Below are 21,494 nucleotides of genomic sequence, written 5' to 3'. Positions count from 1 at the left end.
GTTGTGATTTAGGTAAATTAATAATACTTAATTTTCATGACTAAGATTATTGTTGGGATTTATTTTGGTCGAATTGTCCTCCCGCCTTTCTGACCCACTCCAGTGTTTGATTGGTGCGCGACTTGCATCTTCGACCCAGTTCAGATGGCCCAACCAAATGTGGCTGACCCCTGTTTCCTCAGGAGTGAATCCCAGCCATTCATTTTAGGGATCACATCTGAGCCGTCCATCTTGAGTTATATATATTGTGTTGTCCCTCATTATAGATAAGTGTAGATGTGTCACTGCTGAAATCTCTCTCTCCAAAATTTCATCTCCCTCTAGCAAATCTCTCTTCTCCAGTTGCCTTGTGTTCGAAGTTGGTTCTTTGCGGCCGATTTACCATAGAATGGTAAGGTGATTCTTTCCTGTGCCTAGGGGAGTGTTTGGTGAGGATTTCTACGGTTCAATTCTCCTTAAATCAAAATTTTTTCCAATAGAGTGTTAGGGTTTCTTGATTTGGGGTTGTAGACTAGGTTTTTGGTGGGTGTCCGTTAGCCGTTGAACGTTGCGCAGCTATTTTTGGTTGCTATTCATCTATAAGAGTATACCTTGTAAAATCTGAGCTTCAATAGTTTGTGCTTTTGTGTTACTACTGTATTCTTGGGCTTTTTCAATTCTAATAAAAGTTCCATTTAGTTTCTTTAATCTTGTTTTCGATTTAGTTTTTAGGTACGATTCAACTGGATCTAAATTTTTGATACACTCGAGAATTGTTCAATATACTCAAAGTTGACAAAAGTCAAAAATTATTTCAGAGAATTAAGGAGTCGAGAATTTGGAGATTATGCATTTGTGATCCATTATTCGTAGAGTGGGATCTAAACACAAGGTTATGTTGCTTTTTCAATCTATTCTTATTCATGCGTTTTCATTTCTCGTTTGATATACTAATGGTATTTTTATTCATTCAACTTTTAGCTACTATTCGATTGGATCTATGTTTTTGATATACTCAAGATTTTTTTATATACTCGAGGTTGGACATAAACTAAAAATTAGTTTGGAGAATTGACTAGTCTAGATTCGATTGGTTATTGATATTGCCATTCATTAACTTTTTAGGTACTACTCAACTGCATCTCACATTTCGATACACTCGTGATTTTTTCAATATACTTGAGGTTGGAAAAAACTCAAAACTTATTCCGGAGAAGTTGAGAATTTCAAAATTTTATGTTTTGGATTGTTTTCAATCCATTATTTGCTTAGTGGCTTCTAAACACAATTTTATGTTTCTTTTTCAATCTATTCTTATATATGCATTTTCCTTTTTTCCTTGTACATTGTCGGTATTGTTTATCCATTCAGTTCTTCAATACTATTTGACTAGATCTAAGTCTTTGATGTAATCAAGATTTTTTCGATATACTCGAGGTTGGATAAAACCTCAAAATTAATTCGGAGGATGAGATAACGAGAATTAAAAGCATTGTTATTGCTATTCATTTAGTTTTTAGGTATGATTCAGTTAGATTTAAGTTTTTTATGAGGTCAATATATTTTCAACATACTCAAGGTTGGACAAAAATCAAAAATTATTTCGGAAAATTAAGTAGTAAAAAAATTGGAGATTTCACATTTTAGATCCATTATTTGGAGAGTGGAATTTAAAATTTTTTAGCTACAATTCAACCGGATCTAGTTTTTGATATACTCAAGATTTTTTTCGATATACTTGAGGTTGGACAAAAGCTCCAAACTAATTTGGAGAAGTGCGTAATTGAGGACTCGATACACTGTTGATATTACTATTCATTTAGTTTTTTGGTACGATTCCACTGGATCTAATTTTTCGGTACACTCGAGAATTGTTCAATATACTCAAAGTTGGACAAAACTCAAAATTATTTCGGAGAATTAAGAAGTCGAGAATTAAGAGATTACGCATTTGTGATTCATTATTCACAGAGTCGCATCTAAACTTAAGGTTATGTTGCTTTTTCAATCTATTCTTATTCATGCATTTCCATTTCTCCTCTGATATACTAATGGTATTGTTATTCATTCAACTTTTAGCTACTATTCGACCGGATTTATGTTTTTGATATACTCAAGATTCTTTATATATATATATATATACTTGAGGTTTGGCAAAAGCTAAAAATTAATTTGGAGAATTGACTAGTCCAGATTCGATTCATTGTTGATATTTCCATTCATTTAGTTTTTAGGTACGACTTAATTGCATCACACTTTTCGATAAACCCGAGATTTTTTCAATATACTTGAGGTTGGATAAAACTAAAATAATTCTGGAGAATTAAGTAGTCAAGAATTTAAAGATTTTATGTTTTAGATCGTTTTAGATCCATTATTTGCATAGTGGCATATAAACACAAGTTTATGTTTCTTTTTCTATCTATTCTTATACATGCATTTTCCTTTTTGGTTTGTACATTCTTGGTATTGTTATTCATTCAATTCTTTGCTACGATTCGACTAGATCTAAGTTTTTGATGTAATCAAGATTTATTTCCATATACTCAAGGTTGGACAAAGCCTTAACATTAATTCGAAGAATTGAGATTTCGAGAATTCAATGCATTGTTGATACTGCTATTCATTTAGTCTTTAAGTATGATTCAATTGGATATAATTTTTTGATGTAGTAAAGATATTTTCAATATACTCAAGGTTGGTTAAAAATCAACAATAATTTCAGATAATTAAGTAGTCTAGAAATTAGAGAATTCATATTTTAGATAAAGTGGAATTTTAAAAAAGGTTTTGTTTCTTTTACAATTTATTCTTATACATGCATTTATATTTCTACTTCGATACATTGTTGGTATTGTTATTCATTCAATTTTTAGCCACGACTCAACCGGATCTAAGTTTTTGATATACTCAAGATTTTTATCGATATACTTGAGGTTGGACTAAAACTCCAAATTAATTTGGAGAATTGCGTAATTGAGAACTCTATAAGTTGTTTATATTACTATTCGTTTAGTTTTTTGGTATGATTCAAATGGATCTAAATTTTTTATTCACTCGAGAATTGTTCAATATACTCAAAGTTGGACAAAACTCAAAATTATTTCGGAAAAGTAAGTTGTAGAGAATTTGGAGATTATGCCTTTGTGATCCATTATTCGTAGAGTGTCATCTAAACACAACGTTATGTTGCTTTTTCAATATATTCTTATTCATGCATTTTCATTTCTCCTTTGATATACTAATGGTATGGTAATTCATTCAACTTTTAGCTACTATTCGACCGGATCTCTTTTTTTGATATACTCAAGATTTTTTTATATACTTGAGGTCGGACAAAAAGTAAAAATTAATTTGGAGAATTGACTAGTCCAGATTCGATTCATTGTTGATATTTCCATTCATTTAGTTTTTAGGTACGACTTAATTGCATCACACTTTTCGATAAACCCGAGATTTTTTCAATATACTTGAGGTTGGATAAAACTAAAATAATTCTGGAGAATTAAGTAGTCAAGAATTTAAAGATTTTATGTTTTAGATCGTTTTAGATCCATTATTTGCATAGTGGCATATAAACACAAGTTTATGTTTTTTTTCAATCTATTCTTATACATGCATTTTCCTTTTTGGTTTGTACATTCTTGGTATTGTTATTCATTCAATTCTTTGCTACGATTCGACTAGATCTAAGTTTTTGATGTAATCAAGATTTATTTCCATATACTCAAGGTTGGACAAAGCCTTAACATTACTTCGAAGAATTGAGATTTCGAGAATTCAATGCATTGTTGATACTGCTATTCATTTAGTCTTTAAGTGTGATTCAATTGGATATAATTTTTTGATGTAGTAAAGATATTTTCAATATACTCAAGGTTGGTTAAAAATCAACAATAATTTCAGATAATTAAGTAGTCTAGAAATTAGAGAATTCATATTTTAGAAAAAGTGGAATTTTAAAAAAGGTTTTGTTTCTTTTACAATTCATTCTTATACATGCATTTATATTTCTACTTCGATACATTGTTGGTATTGTTATTCATTCAATTTTTAGCCACGACTCAACCGGATCTAAGTTTTTGATATACTCAAGATTTTTATCGATATACTTGAGGTTGGACTAAAACTCCAAATTAATTTGGAGAATTGCGTAATTGAGAACTCTATAAGTTGTTTATATTACTATTCGTTTAGTTTTTTGGTATGATTCAAATGGATCTAAATTTTTTATTCACTCGAGAATTGTTCAATATACTCAAAGTTGGACAAAACTCAAAATTATTTCGGAAAATTAAATTGTAGAGAATTTGGAGATTATGCCTTTGTGATCCATTATTCGTAGAGTGTCATCTAAACACAACGTTATGTTGCTTTTTCAATATATTCTTATTCATGCATTTTCATTTCTCCTTTGATATACTAATGGTATGGTAATTCATTCAACTTTTAGCTACTATTCGACCGGATCTCTTTTTTTGATATACTCAAGATTTTTTTATATACTTGAGGTCGGACAAAAAGTAAAAATTAATTTGGAGAATTGACTAGTCTAGATTTGATTCATTGTTGATATTTCCATTCATTTACTTTTAAGGTACAACTTAGCTACATCTCACTTTTCGATGCACTCGAGATTTTTTCAATATATTTGAGGTTGGAAAAAAACTCAAAACTAATTCCGGAGAATTAAGTAGTCGATAATTTAAAGATTTTATGTTTTAGATCATTTTAGATCCATTATTTGCATAGTGGCTTCTAAACACAATGTTATGTTTCTTTGTCAATCTATTCTTTTACATGCATTTTCCTTTTTGCTTTGTACATTGTTGGTATTTTTATTAATTCAATTCCTCCCTGCAATTCGACTAGATCTAAGTTTTTGATGTAATCAAGCTTATTTTTCAATATACTTGAGGTTGGATAAAACCTTAAAATTAATTTAGAGAACTGAGATAGCGAGAATTCATTGCATTGTTTATATTGTTATTTGTTTAGTTTTTAGGTATGATTCAATTGGAGAGTAGAATCTATACAAACACTACATGAAAATATCACTTTTGTAACGAGGTTTTTTTGTCTCTAAATCCACGTTTTCCATTACTAATGACATTAAAGACAAAATTAAGGATGAAATTATGTTAGCTACGTGAACTTTAAAGACGGAATTCCGTTACAAATATACTATTTTTTTTGTAGTGAAATGTTATGTTTCTTTTTCAATCTATTCTTATATGCATTTTTGTTACACATTTGATTGATTGTTGAGATTGTTATTCATTGAATTTTAGGCTACGATTCAACTGGATCTAAGGTTTTTATATACTCAAGGTCGGACTATAATTCAAAATTATGTTCTCTCTTTCTTGGGCAAATGATTTTGTCATATGTTTCTTAAATCCTTAATTAAATAGTCGAGAATTCAAAGATTTCATACTTTACATCTGTTATTTGGAGCATTGAATAAATCCTCAAGAGGATGTTTCATTATCAATATATCTTTTGTATATGTTTTCCTTTTCTCTTTTGATGTTTTTATGCATTAACTGTTATTTGATTAGATCTAGCCTTTATATATATATACATTAAAATTTATTTCAATACACCCCATGTTTGACTAAAACTTAAAATAGTTTGCCAAAATTAAAAACCAAAATTGGTGAAGATGGAAAAACCTTTATAATAAACTAGATCATAGAAATAAAGTAAAGGTTACATGAATTGTTGTTCTCATTGCTGTAATATCTTGGGAGGAAAATAATTAATTACATTAAAAATAAAGCCAATGCCTATTTATAGGCATAGTCTAAAATGGATAAAAATGAATAATAAGATAAACAAGTAAATATGCGTGTCACTGCGGCCCAGAAGGCCTGCAAAGCCGGGCTTGCCCATATCATAGACTGGCCCACAAGTCAATACCGGTTCTTCTAGCAGAGTTCTGTCCTTATTCACGTGCACCCTGTGAAACTTTTCAGGGGGTCACCCATTCTTAAATTACTCTAAGATAAACACGCTTAACTCTAGAGTTCTTTCAGTAGGGCTTCTGAAAAGAACTATGCACATTGTTGACATTAGTAGTATATTCAACCAATTTAATTACTATTCAATCTTGGATAGCCTGGCACCGGCTCATCCACGGGAGTTGGGCTAGTACCGGCCCAACTTTGGGGGTATTACATCGTCCCCCACTTAAGAATGCAACGTCCATATTGCACCCCAATGATCTATTAATTGCTAGGCCTCTATCGGGATACTATGGTCACGTATCTTGACTCTAACGATATCAGTATTTTTATGGAGATTATTTCAATGACGGATTCCAATGGACGAGATCCCTCAGCACTCTGGTGTCTCAATTGCATCACGATGTCATTGTTTTCATATAGGGGTGGAGACTATTCCATATTTCTTTATTGGTTCGGCTGTTACCTGGCGAGTGTTGGAGCATTTTGTGGTGTTTTTTAGGTTATCTTTCCCGGAAACGCATACACTACATCTATTTGTGTGCTTATGGAGGCTTTCTTTGGCACATTCTCAGAGTATTACGATTTATATTCCGTTGTTGATACTATGGTTCATTTGGATTGCTCGGAACGATGCGAAGCACAAGGGGCTTTGCGTGTCTTCCGAGAGGTTCATCTGGCGGATTCATTCACACTTGCACACTCTTTGGCATGCTAGGATTCTTCTATGTCAACATCGGGAGGGCGATTTTCATATAGCTGATGGGCTTGGATTTTGATATCCCGTTGTGATTCCTCAGCCTCCGATTATGGTGCGTTAGGAGGCACCTTCTCCGGGATGGTTCAAGCTTAACATAGATGGTGTTTTGCTTGGCAATACCGGAGTGGCAAGAGCAGAAGGTATTATCCAAGATTCGGCAGCAATAGTACTCATAGGGTTTCAGACCCCGATTCCGCAGGCGACGAACACTTTGGGAGAGCTGACAGTGATTCAGACTAGAGTTTCGATAGCGATTGATCGAGGACTGATGCCACCATGGATTGAGACAGATTCGACAACATGCATCTCTCTTATCTCATTCGAGACGAGCCACTGGACTCTCCAACGATGCCGTATGTGTATTCCACTGCGTCTTAGGGATGTGACTTGGCCAATATATTGTATATATATGGAGGGGAACCGTGTCAATAATTCCTTAGCGACTTTAGCAGTTTCTCTTCTAATTGGATGGACACTTCTCCCTACAAATATTCCTTCATCGAGTACAGGCCTCTTTCGAGCGGATACAGACGGTCTCCCAACTTTCCGTTTCAGGCAGCAGGCTTCACCTTCTTACTTGTCTTTGAGACACTTGTGCTTAGACTTGATAGGCTTGTTGGTCTTGATGCCTTAGGCATACCTAGGCTTCTTTGGTCTGTTTGCTTAGCTTGGACTATATAGCTTGTATCACCAGAACTATGTATGGCTTGATCCCATTCGGGTATGTAGGCAGCCCAATTCACGCGCAACCTTTTCTATAACAAAAGAAAAAAAACTGCTAGGCCTCTCAACAGTCAAGTCAACGAATTCGGACTGTCACAGGCCAACTCTGATACCAACTGTGATGCCCCAGCTCGTAAGCCCCGGAAAGCCGGGCGTTCCAGGATCATACACTGGCTCCGTAGGTCAACACGAGTCATTCCAGCGCGCTTCTGTCCTAACTAACGAGTACCCTGGGAGACTTCTTAGTGGGTCACCCATCGTCAATACGGCTCCTGAAAAGGAATGTGCACATTTTTTACATGAGTAGTCTATTCAATTTATTTAATTAATATTCAATTTCGGATGGCCAGACACTGGCTCATCCATGGGAGTTTACCTAGAACTGATCCAACTCCGGAGGTATTATAATGTGACTTGGTAACAACATCTGCAGTTTGATCGTTGGAATATATGGGGCATAACCTGACGTTTCCATAAGTAATATGATTATTAACAAGATGCCAATCAATCTAGATGTATTTGGTGCGCTCGTGAAAAATATCATTGTGAAAAATCATGATAGCACTTCTATTGTCGCAATGCAAAGGAATAAGAGATGACTGCGGCACTCCAAGGTCATCAAGTAATCAACAAAACCATAGGAGCTCAAAAGTGGTATCAGCAAGGGCACAATATTCAAATTTAGATCTGAAATGAGAGACAACTATTTGTTTCTTTCTACACCAGAAGACAAAAGAATCACCAAGAAAGAAGCAAAAACCAGTGGTGGGGCAACGATCTGTTGGATCAATTGCCCAATCAGCATCAGAGTAACCAAATAAAGTTAAGAGAGATTGATTTGAGAAGTTTAATCTATGTAATAATGTTCCCTTAACCCAATGAAGAATACGCAGAACTGCAGAGTAGTGAGTAGTGCGAGATGCATACATGAATTGACTAACCAGATGGACAACGTAAGCAATATTAGAATGATTGATTGTCAAGTAAATCAATATGCCAACAAGCTGGCGATAAAGAAAAGGATCTTCAAGAAGAGTCTCATCCATTGATGTAAAACAACATCCAACATCGAGAGGTGTCAAATCTATCTTGCAATTAGTGAGACCGAAATGAGACAACATATCAAACTATACTTAGCTCGAGACATGTAATATACATTAGGACCATAAAAAATGCTTCCAAAAGTAGTTATGTAAATCAAATATGCTAGACTAATCATCCCCAATGAGGATCATATCATGAACATAGAGAAGTAACACAATGATACCATAAATACTTTGTAGAACAAAAACGATAGAGTTGTGTGAACTAGAAGTGATGCCAAACTGTAGAAGAGCTGAACTTAACTTGGAAAACCAAGCACTAGGAGTCTGTATTAAGCCATAAAGAGCACGTCGCAACTTGCAGACTTTAGAAGAAGGTAAAGAACCCACAAGAAATGCCATATAAACATTCTCAAAGAGATCAACATGGAGAAGGTCATTCTTGACGTCTAACTGCAAAAGAGATCACTTACGAACAACTGAAATTACAATTAAACAATGAACATAGGTAAGACGTGCCACTAGAGCAAAGGTTTCCTTGTAATTAATGTCAAGTTCCTATTATTAGCCTTTCATAACTAAACGACACTTGTAACGCTCAAATGACCCATCAAACATAGTTTTAATATTTAAAATCCATTAGCAGCCAATAGGTGTTTACTCTAGAGGCTAATCAACAAAGACCTATGAATGAGTCTTCTCCAAAGTTTGCAATTGTTGAGACATCGTTTGTCGCCACAACGGATCATAATTTGCTTTGTGAAATGAACTAGGCTCATGTAGAGTTAACATAGAAGAAAATAATGATAATCACGCAAATGAGTAGGTAGATGACTTACTTGATGTGGTCGATGAGATATGACATGAATGAAGGTGAACCAAAAAAAGATAAGATATGGAATTTAGACATGATAGAAAGTATTACACTCTCTCAAAATGTAAATGATGATAGATACACAACCATTTAGAGATTAGATCCCAAAGCCTATAACCTTTTTGCACTATCCCATAACCGAGAAGAAAATATAAACATGCAGGTGGTTCTAATTGGAAACGCTTATGCAAAGGAATGAGGATAAAATCAAAACCAATGAATGGATGGAGGATACCATATTTGAGGTAATTTTGATGTGTTTCAAACAATATATCCATATAAAGTGGGAATAATCATCTATGAATATGACATAATAATGGCACTCACTTATATAGGGAACAAGAGAAGGACTCAAAACATCAAAATTAACCAAAGAAAATGGTTTACTTGAGTCGACACATTTCTGGAAAGGATAAGGCTGATTAATTTTCCAAACAACAGTGTAAACAGTCAAATGACTCAAAACTAGTAAAACTCAAATGACTTTTACTAAATAGAGACTGAATTTTAGATGAAGATGCATGATATAGACAAACGGGCCACTAGAGACTAGGGGAAGGAAGGATAGTTAGGGGAGTGTGAGTAGCAACAGCAGGAAAATTACGGAGAGCAATTTTCAAAGATTGTACCATAAATCGATGACCCACATTTAGACCTATCTCAAGAATTTGACTCGTACTTGATCCTGAACCTGCACACCTAAAGAGGAGAAAATATCAATAAGTCTCTAGTCAATTAATTAGTCAACTGGTACATGATTTAGAGTCAAGTAGAGAATGCAGTAAGTATCATATAAATTGTAAAGATACAGATCTTTAATGAGTGATATTCATGCGGCTCCCATTAGTAGTCTGTAAAGTTGATGATGATGACACAAGGTACGCACCGGTCAAGAGACCAAGTGTAGGTGTCATATAATTGCAACAACCAAAATCAAAAGACTGCATGAAATGGCCATGACATGAGAGAAACTAGAAGCAAGAACTTGATGCGTGAGAGTCATGATATTTTAGAGGGTTGCAGATGCAGGGTGATAAGAAGACCGAATATTTCACACATTCCGAAATGGGCTAACATGATAATTATGAATGGCATGAACTTGACGATGACAATAACAATACTCGACCGATATAATACAATAACCGGTAGATTACATAAACATGACAGAAAAATCCAAGAAATAAAACTGTCACAAAAATCAAATCCAATGACAGCTTGATGTAGAGGAGGACGAGATGAGGTGGCAAATGAAAGATGGCGGAGATTGATGTCGGGGTGGCTCTCATGCACAGGTCAAAGTTTTGGTAGCATGAGAGTTGACCGGCGCATGTGACTTCATGCGCCGCTAATCGGCGAGATATTTCCGGAGAAGGGTCTCCGGATGACGAGGAACACAGTGGTGCCACAGGTGAGAGTCGGTGATGGCCGGAAGTTGATGAACATCATTTTGATCTATTGGCTCTGATATGATGTAAAAATTTGAGAGAAAAATAATTAATTGCATAAATAATAAAGCAAAGACTTATTTATAGGCATAGTCCAGTATGGATAAAAATAAGCAAGAAAATAAAAACATAAATGTTCCAATAATTATATATAAATCTAACGTTTGTAAAATATATTCTATGTATGCAGTTTTCTTAGAGGCAATTTTGAAAACTGAAGAAGACAGGAATTCATCGTCCCTTGTCCAATTTTTACAAAAACTGTAAGTATTTATTTTGTTTGGTATATTTGAGTGTGTTTGTTTTGTGTTTGATGTATTTTTAACGTTAGATATAAGGAAAATTATTAGATGGTGATGATAAAAAAATCATTGTTAAGAGATGACTTCAGTAATAATTATATGAAGTTATTGCACTAAATCAATAATTTGTGGCATATGTATTTGTTTTTTGAAGTTTTTTTTTTTCTATTTTAATAATATTAACAAATTTTGAATTTTTAAATAATTATTAGATTATAAATTTTAATTATATTCGATGATGTTTTTTTTCTTGAGGAAATATTATTTAATATCCAAAAATATAATCGGAAAAGAAAAAAAAAAAAAAAAAAAAACATTGCTCTCTTCATTTCAATCATTACATATAATAAAGATCGCTATTTTTTTGGCTTTCTCTTGACTTTGCAACCACTTCTAGCATTAAAGCATATATTCATCCTCTATAAAACAATGACAATTTTTTTTTTTTTTTCATTCGTTTTGGTGATATATATGTTTGGAAAGATTAGCTTTATGTTTGATTTTTTTTTTTTTTTTCGCCTACAAGATTGATTCCAGGTTTTGACAATCTGTCCAGAGCAATCAAAACTGAAGTTTAGAGTTCCATTTTTATTAATTGTGGGTTTTGGTAAGTTATAAGGATGATGATGTTCAAAACATCAAAACTGTTTTAATTGCGTTAGATTCGAGGACATAGGGTACGAGGATTTTGTTGGATTATTTTTGTAGTATCAAAATTGAAAAAAGAAAAAAATAATAATTAACAAGGTGTGCCCTAATAAATCTTTTAAAAAATACAAAAAAGAATTCTATGATGGAATTTTTATATTTTGCAAAAAGAAATAGTTTGAGATCATAAAAATAGAAGGGGGGTGAAGAGTTTTAAGCAAACCTTAATCTTAATTCAAGAGGCAAACTAAGTATGAGATTTACTAAAACTTGTATTCTCACTTTACTTCTACATATTTTACATGGGGGGAGTTGCTATATAGAAACAAGATAAGTTTGACTATTTCTGCTAATTGTTTCGATATATTCATAAAATTTTGTTAAAATAGCAAAGTATAAATTTATTTATTTATTTATATTCATGAAATTTTATTTATTTATTTGGTAGATAAACTTTAGGGTGTGTTTACTTGAGATTTGGTTGTATTTTGATGTTTCTTATCTAGATAGTTTTGAGGGTAAAATAATTTTAAAATTGAATTCAAAGCTAGAAGTAAAATAGGATTTTTATATACTTAATTTATTTCTTTCTCTTTCCAGATCATATGATTTATCTTTTGTTCTTTTTTATGTCTGCCACAATTTGAATTAAATTAAGACTTTATTTTAGTTTATTTTATTTTTGGACTCTTATGTTTATTAAATCTAGAATCTAAAATTGAGTGAGTACTAGGATATTTAAACTATATGCATCTAATCTTGGAGAGTCAAATAATATTATTTGACTTGAGGTGAATATTTTTCAATATATTTTATGATTCATTTTTATTTTTCCTTTGATGCATTGTGTCAACATTGTTATTCAATTAGTTTTTTCTATGCGTAACAAAGAACTCAAATAAACTAGATTGTGGAAATAAAGCAAATATTTTATGGATTGTTAATGTCATTTTTATCAACACAATATTTTAAAGTATTCTATTTCCGCAGGATTCTTGAGACAAGTTTGAAAGCAGAGAAAGACACAACAAATTCTTATTATTTGCTGAGATTTCAATTTCTACAAAATGGTAACATTTTGAATTTTATTTAATTTTTAAATATTTATTTGTATTTACAATTTCTTAAAATAATATTGCTTTTGATGGGTTTAAGGTAGCTATTGTAATGGGCCAGGTCTACTTATTTAAGAAGATGATTGAACATCAAATATACTTAGATTTGAATATTTGTATCCCCTTAATATAGTATTGTTAAAAAAGAATACATTGTATTTTTAAGTAGGATGTTATTTTAAGAGAAAATACAAATATTTATCTTCAGTAATATATTGTGAAAATTTGTCAAATTATTTTAGATATTTATTATTTGCCTCATTTAATTTTGTGTGGACAAAGATTAAATATTTTTATTTATTATCAATGTCAGAGGTTTTATATGACATCAGATAACTTATTAGGCCTATTAGATATAGGTTTGGTATAAATTTTAGTTAGAATATTCTATGTCAAATATTATATTTGTTATTTGTGAAGAATTTGAGTTGGCCTTCCATATATGTGTTTTGTAAGTATAAATTTATTTATTTTTTCCAAATTCCAATACAAATATACATTGATGTCATCTTTTTTTTTTTTGTTATTTATAAAGTTAGTGCACATTTGTCTATATTGCATGTTGGTTATTTTTGTTCTTTTCTGTTTTTGCAATCATTGGTTATAAAATTAAATGTCAGAACCATTATTTATACAAAAACAAAATGGAATGTCAACTTAATTAGTTTTACAAAATTTATCTGTTATAATTTATTTATTACTAAATAATATGCCCAACACAACTATTCCCATGAAAATGATCATTTTTTTATCCCACTACTTTTTAAATTCTGCAGTGATTATAATCAAAATATGCATTGCGAATATTCCAATTGAGTTCAAATTAGCTAACATAAATGATACATTTGAACCAAAAAACTACATCACGAACTCAGAATGAACAATGGGAATGTATGACGGAGTTATTGTGGTTAGAGACGAGAAAAGGGATTCTCCGTCGAGGCACGAGGGGAATGCCAGAGCCATGGTACTAAGAGATGAGAGAAGGAAATTGGCGTCTCCTGCACTGAGGATTGGTAGAGTTCTTCTGTACGAGATAACACCGAAGATGCTGGAGATGCCTTTTGGTGCATTGGAAGGGTTAGTGCAGCCGAGATATGGTTGAGAGAAAAATCTCTATTGAACTGATGAGCATGGGGCTGCTCGACAGGGATGAAGTGGTCCATCACTACCCAAAACCACAGATGCTCGAGTGGGTTGAGCCTGTGAGAGATGTGCTGTTGCTGGAGGCGGCACCTGTAGTGACTGAAGAAACATGAAATAAGATATCTGCTATGATCAAGCATATATTTGGAAGCGGTGATGTTTTAATGTTTGCCTTTTTTCTTTTTCTTTTGCTTATCAGTAAAAACTTCAAGGGAGGAAAAATGTAACATTATGATTTCTCCAACATGGTTGTAGATTCAGAAATGGAGAGCCGTCATGTTCTTGACATGACATGATGGGATGACCAACCTGAAACAGGAGATGAACTTCCCACTACAACTGGATTTTATGATAAGGTTCCAATAATTCTGTTAGTTCTCATTTGTTATTGAATGCCTCCTGTGAACAATATCTTCACTAAATATGCAGTTTTAATCTTTTATTCAATACTGAAATTGAACTTCCATGAGCTGCAGGTCGATGAAGAGCTTCAAGCAGTTCAAAATGAAGGACACACCGGCGAAAACCATGGCCTGTCATATATGGGTAGCCGAGGATTGATTTGCATGGCCTTCACGCCAAACAGCTTAAAACCCGACCCATTTTCTAAGGGTATATTCATTCTCCCAAGAGAACTGTTGTCTGCAACAATTGGTGTCGTCACCCCAAACAGTCGAAAACCCAACCCATTTTCCACAGGCCCCTTCATGCCCCCATAAGCATCAGTAGCTACATCCGTACCAAAGAGTTTGAAACTCGGGCAATTTTCCAGAGGTGTCTCAACACCATTGTTGCCCGAAACAGTAGTAGATGCCGTCACACCAAATAGTTTAAACTCGAGACACTCTATATAGCTGCCCCCACACAAGAGGATAATTGCCGAATAGTTTAAAATTGGGAGCCTTCATGCCCACTCTAGCATTGTCCATTCTTTGGTTTTCACAATTCCCATTGCTAGTCACTGCACAGCCGCGCCACGTTGATCATGCAATTTTTCGTATCGCCGCACCAACCAGGATAATTCTGACAGCCCTTCCGATAGGCCCTCCAATTCGGTGGATACTTTTACCAAAGGTTCAATAATTTATGTTTTGGATGAGCTGTCTAGCGATGGAGACTTCACTCTCACAAAGAGCCGAAAAGTGAAAAACAAAAAAAGAGTTGACACTGCAGAGGACAGCACGCCTGTGGATGCTTCAGGGCAGCACAGAATGGGAACTCCAAAACGGAAGGCTGTAGTGAACTCTCCACAAAGGAAGACGAAGCGGAGGAGGCTGTCGGAAATCTGTGAAGTCGAAGAGCACAGATTGGAGCAGGAGAGTGCAGTCTCAAAGGCACAGCGTTTCAAAGCTCCATGGACTAGCAGAAACAGTGGTGATGGAGATGACATGCCCTATTGGCTTAAAGGGATGATTAAGTTCATGACAGGGGCCAAAGCGAAGAAGATGAAGCCAAAACAATTTGACATCTCCAAGTTTCTAGAAGAATCCATTCTCGGACCACCATCTGGGACAATGCATACCAGCAAAGCCGAAAACTACTGCACTTCCGAAGAAGTTCAGTTTTGAGGATGATGTCGTTCCACTGACAGACGAGGAGCAGAGAAAAACTGAGTTGATGAAGGAGGTGGACAATTTGATTGATGAGTTGAACTTTAACTGTGGTATGGAAGAAATGGAAACGATTACCTGCCGTGAGGTAAGTCAGTTTCAATAGAGAATAAATGATTCAACACCGATTGAGGATTAATTCAGCACTATTATTATGAAGAAAGCAAAATGATAGCTAACGTGGCCTGCAGGCTGTTTATGTGCAAGAGGAGGGGAGGAGGAAGACTCTCAGGAGCGTAGATGTGCTCGAGGGCTTCATGAATTCACATTAGAAGTTGATCAAGGACTGTATTGTATCTGCTGTCAACATGTGGCGATTCATCCAAAGAACTAAAATAAGAAAATCATCCAAGTGTTGGTAACATCAAAATTGTTCCTTTTAATTTATCTATTCTCCCTAATTCTGCACTACTATGTTATCCGAAAGTAGGTCAGTTTAATTTTAGGTTGATTTAAAATTTGTGCAACTACCCCTGTTTATATGACTAGCGGCTCTATTTGGAGCATCAACGCTGGTGTACGAGAATATATGTACTAACACCAGCGAGAAGGATTTAAGTTCTTCTGGAAGAACTTAGCAGGAAGTACTGATATTGCCGAGTTAAAGAACTAAAATCTACCAGGGACTGGAAAGGCATGTCTGACAATAGTATTCCTTGAGACGTATCTAAAGATGTTTCCAAACTATGTGTCGATGATCATCGTGCCATCCAACATACTTTGTACTTGGAAAGCAGAGTTCAGAATGTGGAGGCTATCTGCATGGTCAAAATATATTCGTGTAAGAGAGGGGGAGGCCTTTTGGGGATTAGCTACAATCTTTTCGAGAAATTAACGGCGCAGAAGCACATGGATGAAGCAAATGTAGGCGAGGAGGGGCAGAGGACAGGTTAGTTAGAAGTTATGAGGTCGACACTTCTTGAGATGCCTGAACTAGTGATTCTTGATGAAGGCCATACTCCTCGTAACAACAGGAATAAGATTTGGACATCCCTGCTTCAGCTCAAGAGAGAAAAGCACGTCATATTTTCCGGGACGCCGTTCCAAAACAACTTCAAAGAGCTGTTCAACACCCTGAAGATCGAAAGGCTGTGCAGTGCAGAGGCTCAAAGTCTTCATGTCACCGTTTGTGCATGTGCACAAGGGAAGTGTCCTGCAAAAGAAACTAATCGAGAGGTTAGAAGGGAAAGGTTAAGAGTGAATTTGGATTTTCTTTGGTATCTGTTCATCCTTACTTCACCCAAAAATACAAGTCGCAAGTGCCAACCAATCGAAGTGATATGCAAGCAGTCGAGGCGTCAAAGCTCATTCATGGCGAAGGGTCAAAATAAAATTGGTCCTCTAGTTTGACCACCTCAGTATGATGCTGAATGAAAAACTGTTCATCTTCAGCCAGTATATTCTGCCCTTGGATTGGACGAAAGAGGATCTGACCGCGACCTATCCGACTATGTCTTCTGCTCTTCTTCAAACTGGAAGGATATATCAAAGCAGCAGATGCCGGAGATTGAGGACAGGATTCTGGAAGATATGATCCAGCACACGAAGACAAAAGATATACTTGAAAAGATCATTCACCAGCTGAAGAATGCTGACTTAATCTAGTCCTTGGTGTCAGAGGTTGAAAATATTCCCGGGAGTATGAAGGTAAGTGTTGAGTTAAAGTTTTTTTAAGGAAACAAATTGATGAGTGGATTGATCACTTTTGTTTGGGAATTGTTTGGTTGATTTGTTGTAAGAAACAAAATGTGAGTGGTTGTGCAGTTTTCGAAGTTGGGAATTATTTTTTTTTCCCTCTTATCATTTGGTAATTTTAGCTTGTTCTATGGCATAAACAAAATATAATTGATTGTCATTCCTATAGGTTTCCAATGATTTTCAAATGCAGAAATATATATAGAATAGGTTGTGATTTGTATAGGCTAATGACGAATTTTCTAACTTTTCAATTTTTTTTTTTTTTTTTTTGAACGATTATTAATTTAAAATTGCTCTAAGTTTGCACTAAATGTGTTTGATTGGATAGACTACGTTATAAGGTTGTAAGAATGTCCTCTTAATATTTTGATATTTATTTTTTGTCAATGTACTTTGTTGTCCTTCTATTAGATAAGTGTATTATATATAATAAAATTTTGAAATAATTATTTTTAGTTGTCTCTTGTTAAATTGTTTTGTACAAACTATACTTTTGTTATTAGTGATTTGGAAAAGGCAATGTATGGCGAATGGAAAAAGAGACGATGCATTAGTTTTCATAATGCTTGACTGTAATATTTCTTTACGTCTCATTCAATATGCTTGAGTCAAATATTTATCGATTTCAGTTCCTCTTACCAACATAATAATGCACACAAAAAAATTTTCAAAAGAAAAACTCTCTTATTCCAAAGTTCCTACTGAAAACACAATATCGTTTGAAATTCAGATTTAAGATTACTTTGAAATCCAAAAAACAAAAGTGCATCATTTCTAATTTCAATGTTCCAAATCAATCCAATCAAAGTAGTTGTTTTTTGTGTAAACATTCTTTTAACTTATCCAACTCACAAAAAACTAATCAAAACCTGACTTTCACTGACATCTTGCAAGGATTTTTCAGTGTACGTGAAAAATTCAATGCATAAGTTAGTTCCCACTTTTGACGCCTAACAAAAATCCAGGTATAATTTAATTCTTTTTGTTGGATAAGTTAAAAAACATTGAGAAAGATGAACTGTTTTGAATCGATTGGTTTTCTGCAACTCTCATCCGTTAGATTAATTTAGTTGTGTGAAAATTAAGGAATGTTTAGAGCATCAAACAACTACTTTGATTGGATTGGTTTAGAAAATTGAAAATTACAAATGTTAAAATATATTTATAAGCAATATATTATATTTATGGTAGTTATCTTATGTAAGAAATTCGTAGGATTCTTGCCTTATTTATACAATTTGTATATCATATAAATATGTACGTATTCTTATCATTGAAAAAAAAAAAATCAGTTTCATATTCTAACATGGTATCAAAGCCAAATTCTCTCCGGGTACCTCCAATACCCGTATATATTTTTATATTTTATTAATGTATTTGCTTCTATCCACGTTCATGCTGTTATTTTCATGTCGTCACCGTCTCTACTACCCCACTGATAGAGTCTAATTTCGACTCTAACGCCGTTGAGAGTCCTGTTTTCGATTCCAACTCTATTGAGAGCGAGGGAGTCCTGTTTACGATTCTAGCTTTGTTGTGAGCAAGCGAGTTCTGTTTCCGACTCTAACTCTATAGAGTGAGCGAGTCCTATCTTCGGCTCTAGTTCGGTTGTGAGTGAGTGAGTCTTATTTCCAGCTCTAACGGTGTTGAGAGTTCTGCTTCTGACTCTGATCCAGTGGACAACTACATCACTCTCAGTCAATCTTGGTGAATTCAAATTCGTACATGAAAGATCTCGGCTATATCTTTTTCGGTCACTTCTGATAAACTCAAGTTTGTTCAATCATATCTTGAGTTTAGGAGGGGTGTTAAAATATATTTAGAAGCAATATATTATATTTATGGTAGTTATCTTATTTAAGAGATTTGTATGATTCTTGCCTTATTTATCCAATTTGTATATCACTGTAAATATGTACCTATTTTTATCAATGAAAAAGAGAATTTTAGTTTCATATTCTATCAAGAAATGATGCACTTTTGTTTTTTGAAATTTTGTTATTGCATTTATAATGCGCAAAAACCATAGCATCAAATCATAGAAGTGAGGAGAAAAAGAGTTCTAAGGAATCTTAAATATGGATTCCAAAGGATACTTGTTAGAAGTTGAAAATATTCCCGAGAGTATAAAGGTATGCGTTGAGTTAAAGTTTTTTGAAGGAAACAGATTGATGAGTGGATTTATCACTTTTGTTTGGGAATTGATTGGTTGATTTGTTGCAAGAAGAAAAATGCGATTGGTTGTGCAGTTTTTTAAGAAGTTGGAAATTATTTTTTTCCCTGTTATCATTTGATAATTTTAGCTTGTTCTATGGCATAAACAAAATATAACTGATTGCCATTCGTATAGGCTTCCGATAATTTTCAAAGGCAGAGATATATAGAATAGGTTGTGATTTGTATAGACGTCTGATGAATTTTGTAAATTTTTAATTTCCTTTTTTGACCAATTGTTAATTTAAAATTGTTTTAACTTTGCACTAAATGTGTTTGATTGGATAAATTGGGTTATAAGGTTTTGAGAATGTTCTCTTAATATTTTGATAGTGATTTTTTGTCAATGTACTTTGTTTTCCTTCTATTAGATAAGTGTATAATGTATAATAAAATTTTGAATTAATTTTTATATTTTAGTTGTCACTTGTTAACTATTTTGCACAAACAATACTTTTGTTATTTAGTGATTTGGAAAAGGCAATGTATTGCCAATGGAAAAAGAGATATGCATCCATTAATCAGACATGATGAATTGAGTAAAAAGAGAGTTTTAGTGAAATGGGAATCCCTAAAGAAATATTTCTTGCCTATTTAGTTGGTGATTTGTGAGTGTTTTTTTTGTTTTAGATTTTTGTTTTTGAATAATAATTTTGAACGTGATGATTTCTAAAACTAAAATACTTTTAAAATAGTTGTGAAAGTTTAATTGTAAAAAATAAAAATAATAAACAAATATTTAAAAATTAATTAGTCTACACAACAATGAGGCAGAGATGATTAAAGAGATTTAGAAATCAATTCATTCTCATAATGCTTGACTGTGATATTTTAATATTATCTTTACGTCCCATTCAATATGCTTGTGTCAAATATTTATCAGTTTCCCTTACCAACATAATAATGCACACGAAAATTCTTTCAAAAGAAAAAGAAAAAAAAAAACTCTATAATTCCAAATTTTCTACCGAAAACACAATATCCTTTGGAATTCAGATTTAAAATTCCTTGAAACCTTTTTTCTCCTTTCACTTTTATGATTTCACGCAAAAGGTTATTGCCGCAATAACAAAATTCCAAAAAACAAAAGTGCATCATTTACAATTTCAATGTTCCAAACCGATCCAATCAAAGTAGTTGTTTGTTGTTGTAAACATTCTTTTAACTTATTCAAGTCACAAACAAATTAATCAAAACGTGACTTTTCGTTAGAGGTCAGAGGTCAGAGTTCTCGTAATGTAACTTATGCATCAAATATTTCATGTGGAAAGAAGAAATTTAATTTTCACACTACCAAATTAATCTAACTGAAACAACTTCAAAGAACCAATCCAATCAAAGCAGTTCATCCTTTTGAATGTTCTTTGACTTATCCTACAAAAATAATAAAATCATACATTGATTTTTGTTAGACGTGAGAAGTTAGAACTAACTTATACATTGAATTTTTCACATATACCGAAAAATTCGTGCAAGATGCCAGGAAAATAATGATCAACAATGAGCTTTTTTATTTGTTACTATTGTTTAAACAAAAATAATAAAAAGTAACCATAATACAAATAAAAAGTCCAAAAAAGAGAAGGACGTAAGTATTTAAAAACTATATATTTTTTTCTTAAGACTATATAATAAAAATAAAAATAAAAACTATATATTTAACAACAAAAACCTAAAGATAAAAATCATTTTCAAAATTTCAGTTGTTATACATAATACAACTTATATAATAAAACGATAATAAAGTACACCGACAAACAATTACTTTTAAAATATTAAGAGAATATTCTTAAAATTTTATAACTTAATCTATCCAATCACACATTTAGTGCAAACTTTGAGCAATTTCAAATTAACAATAGGATAAAAAAAATTAAAAAGTTCCTAAATTCATCATAAATCTATACAAATCACAACCCATCCATATGTTTCTACATTTCAAAATCATCGGAAACCTATATGAATTGCAAT

General features: G+C 33.2%; 1 long non-coding RNA gene across 1 annotated transcript; it reads left to right on the top strand.

Annotated features, from left to right (window-relative positions):
- The first annotated feature begins 278 nt into the window (after positions 1 to 278).
- LOC127241031 (uncharacterized) lies at positions 279 to 13,077 on the top strand. The gene is made up of 4 exons (XR_007836428.1): positions 279 to 391; positions 798 to 871; positions 10,981 to 11,053; positions 12,731 to 13,077. It is a non-coding gene; the product is annotated as an uncharacterized LOC127241031 (long non-coding RNA).
- The last annotated feature ends 8,417 nt before the right edge of the window (positions 13,078 to 21,494 follow it).

This window comes from Andrographis paniculata, unplaced genomic scaffold (assembly GCF_009805555.1).
Source record: "Andrographis paniculata isolate CXL003 unplaced genomic scaffold, ASM980555v1 Contig80END, whole genome shotgun sequence".
Taxonomy (NCBI): Eukaryota; Viridiplantae; Streptophyta; class Magnoliopsida; order Lamiales; family Acanthaceae; genus Andrographis; species Andrographis paniculata.
Note: the sequence above shows the minus strand (reverse complement) of the source record. Positions and strands in the feature narration are given on the sequence as shown.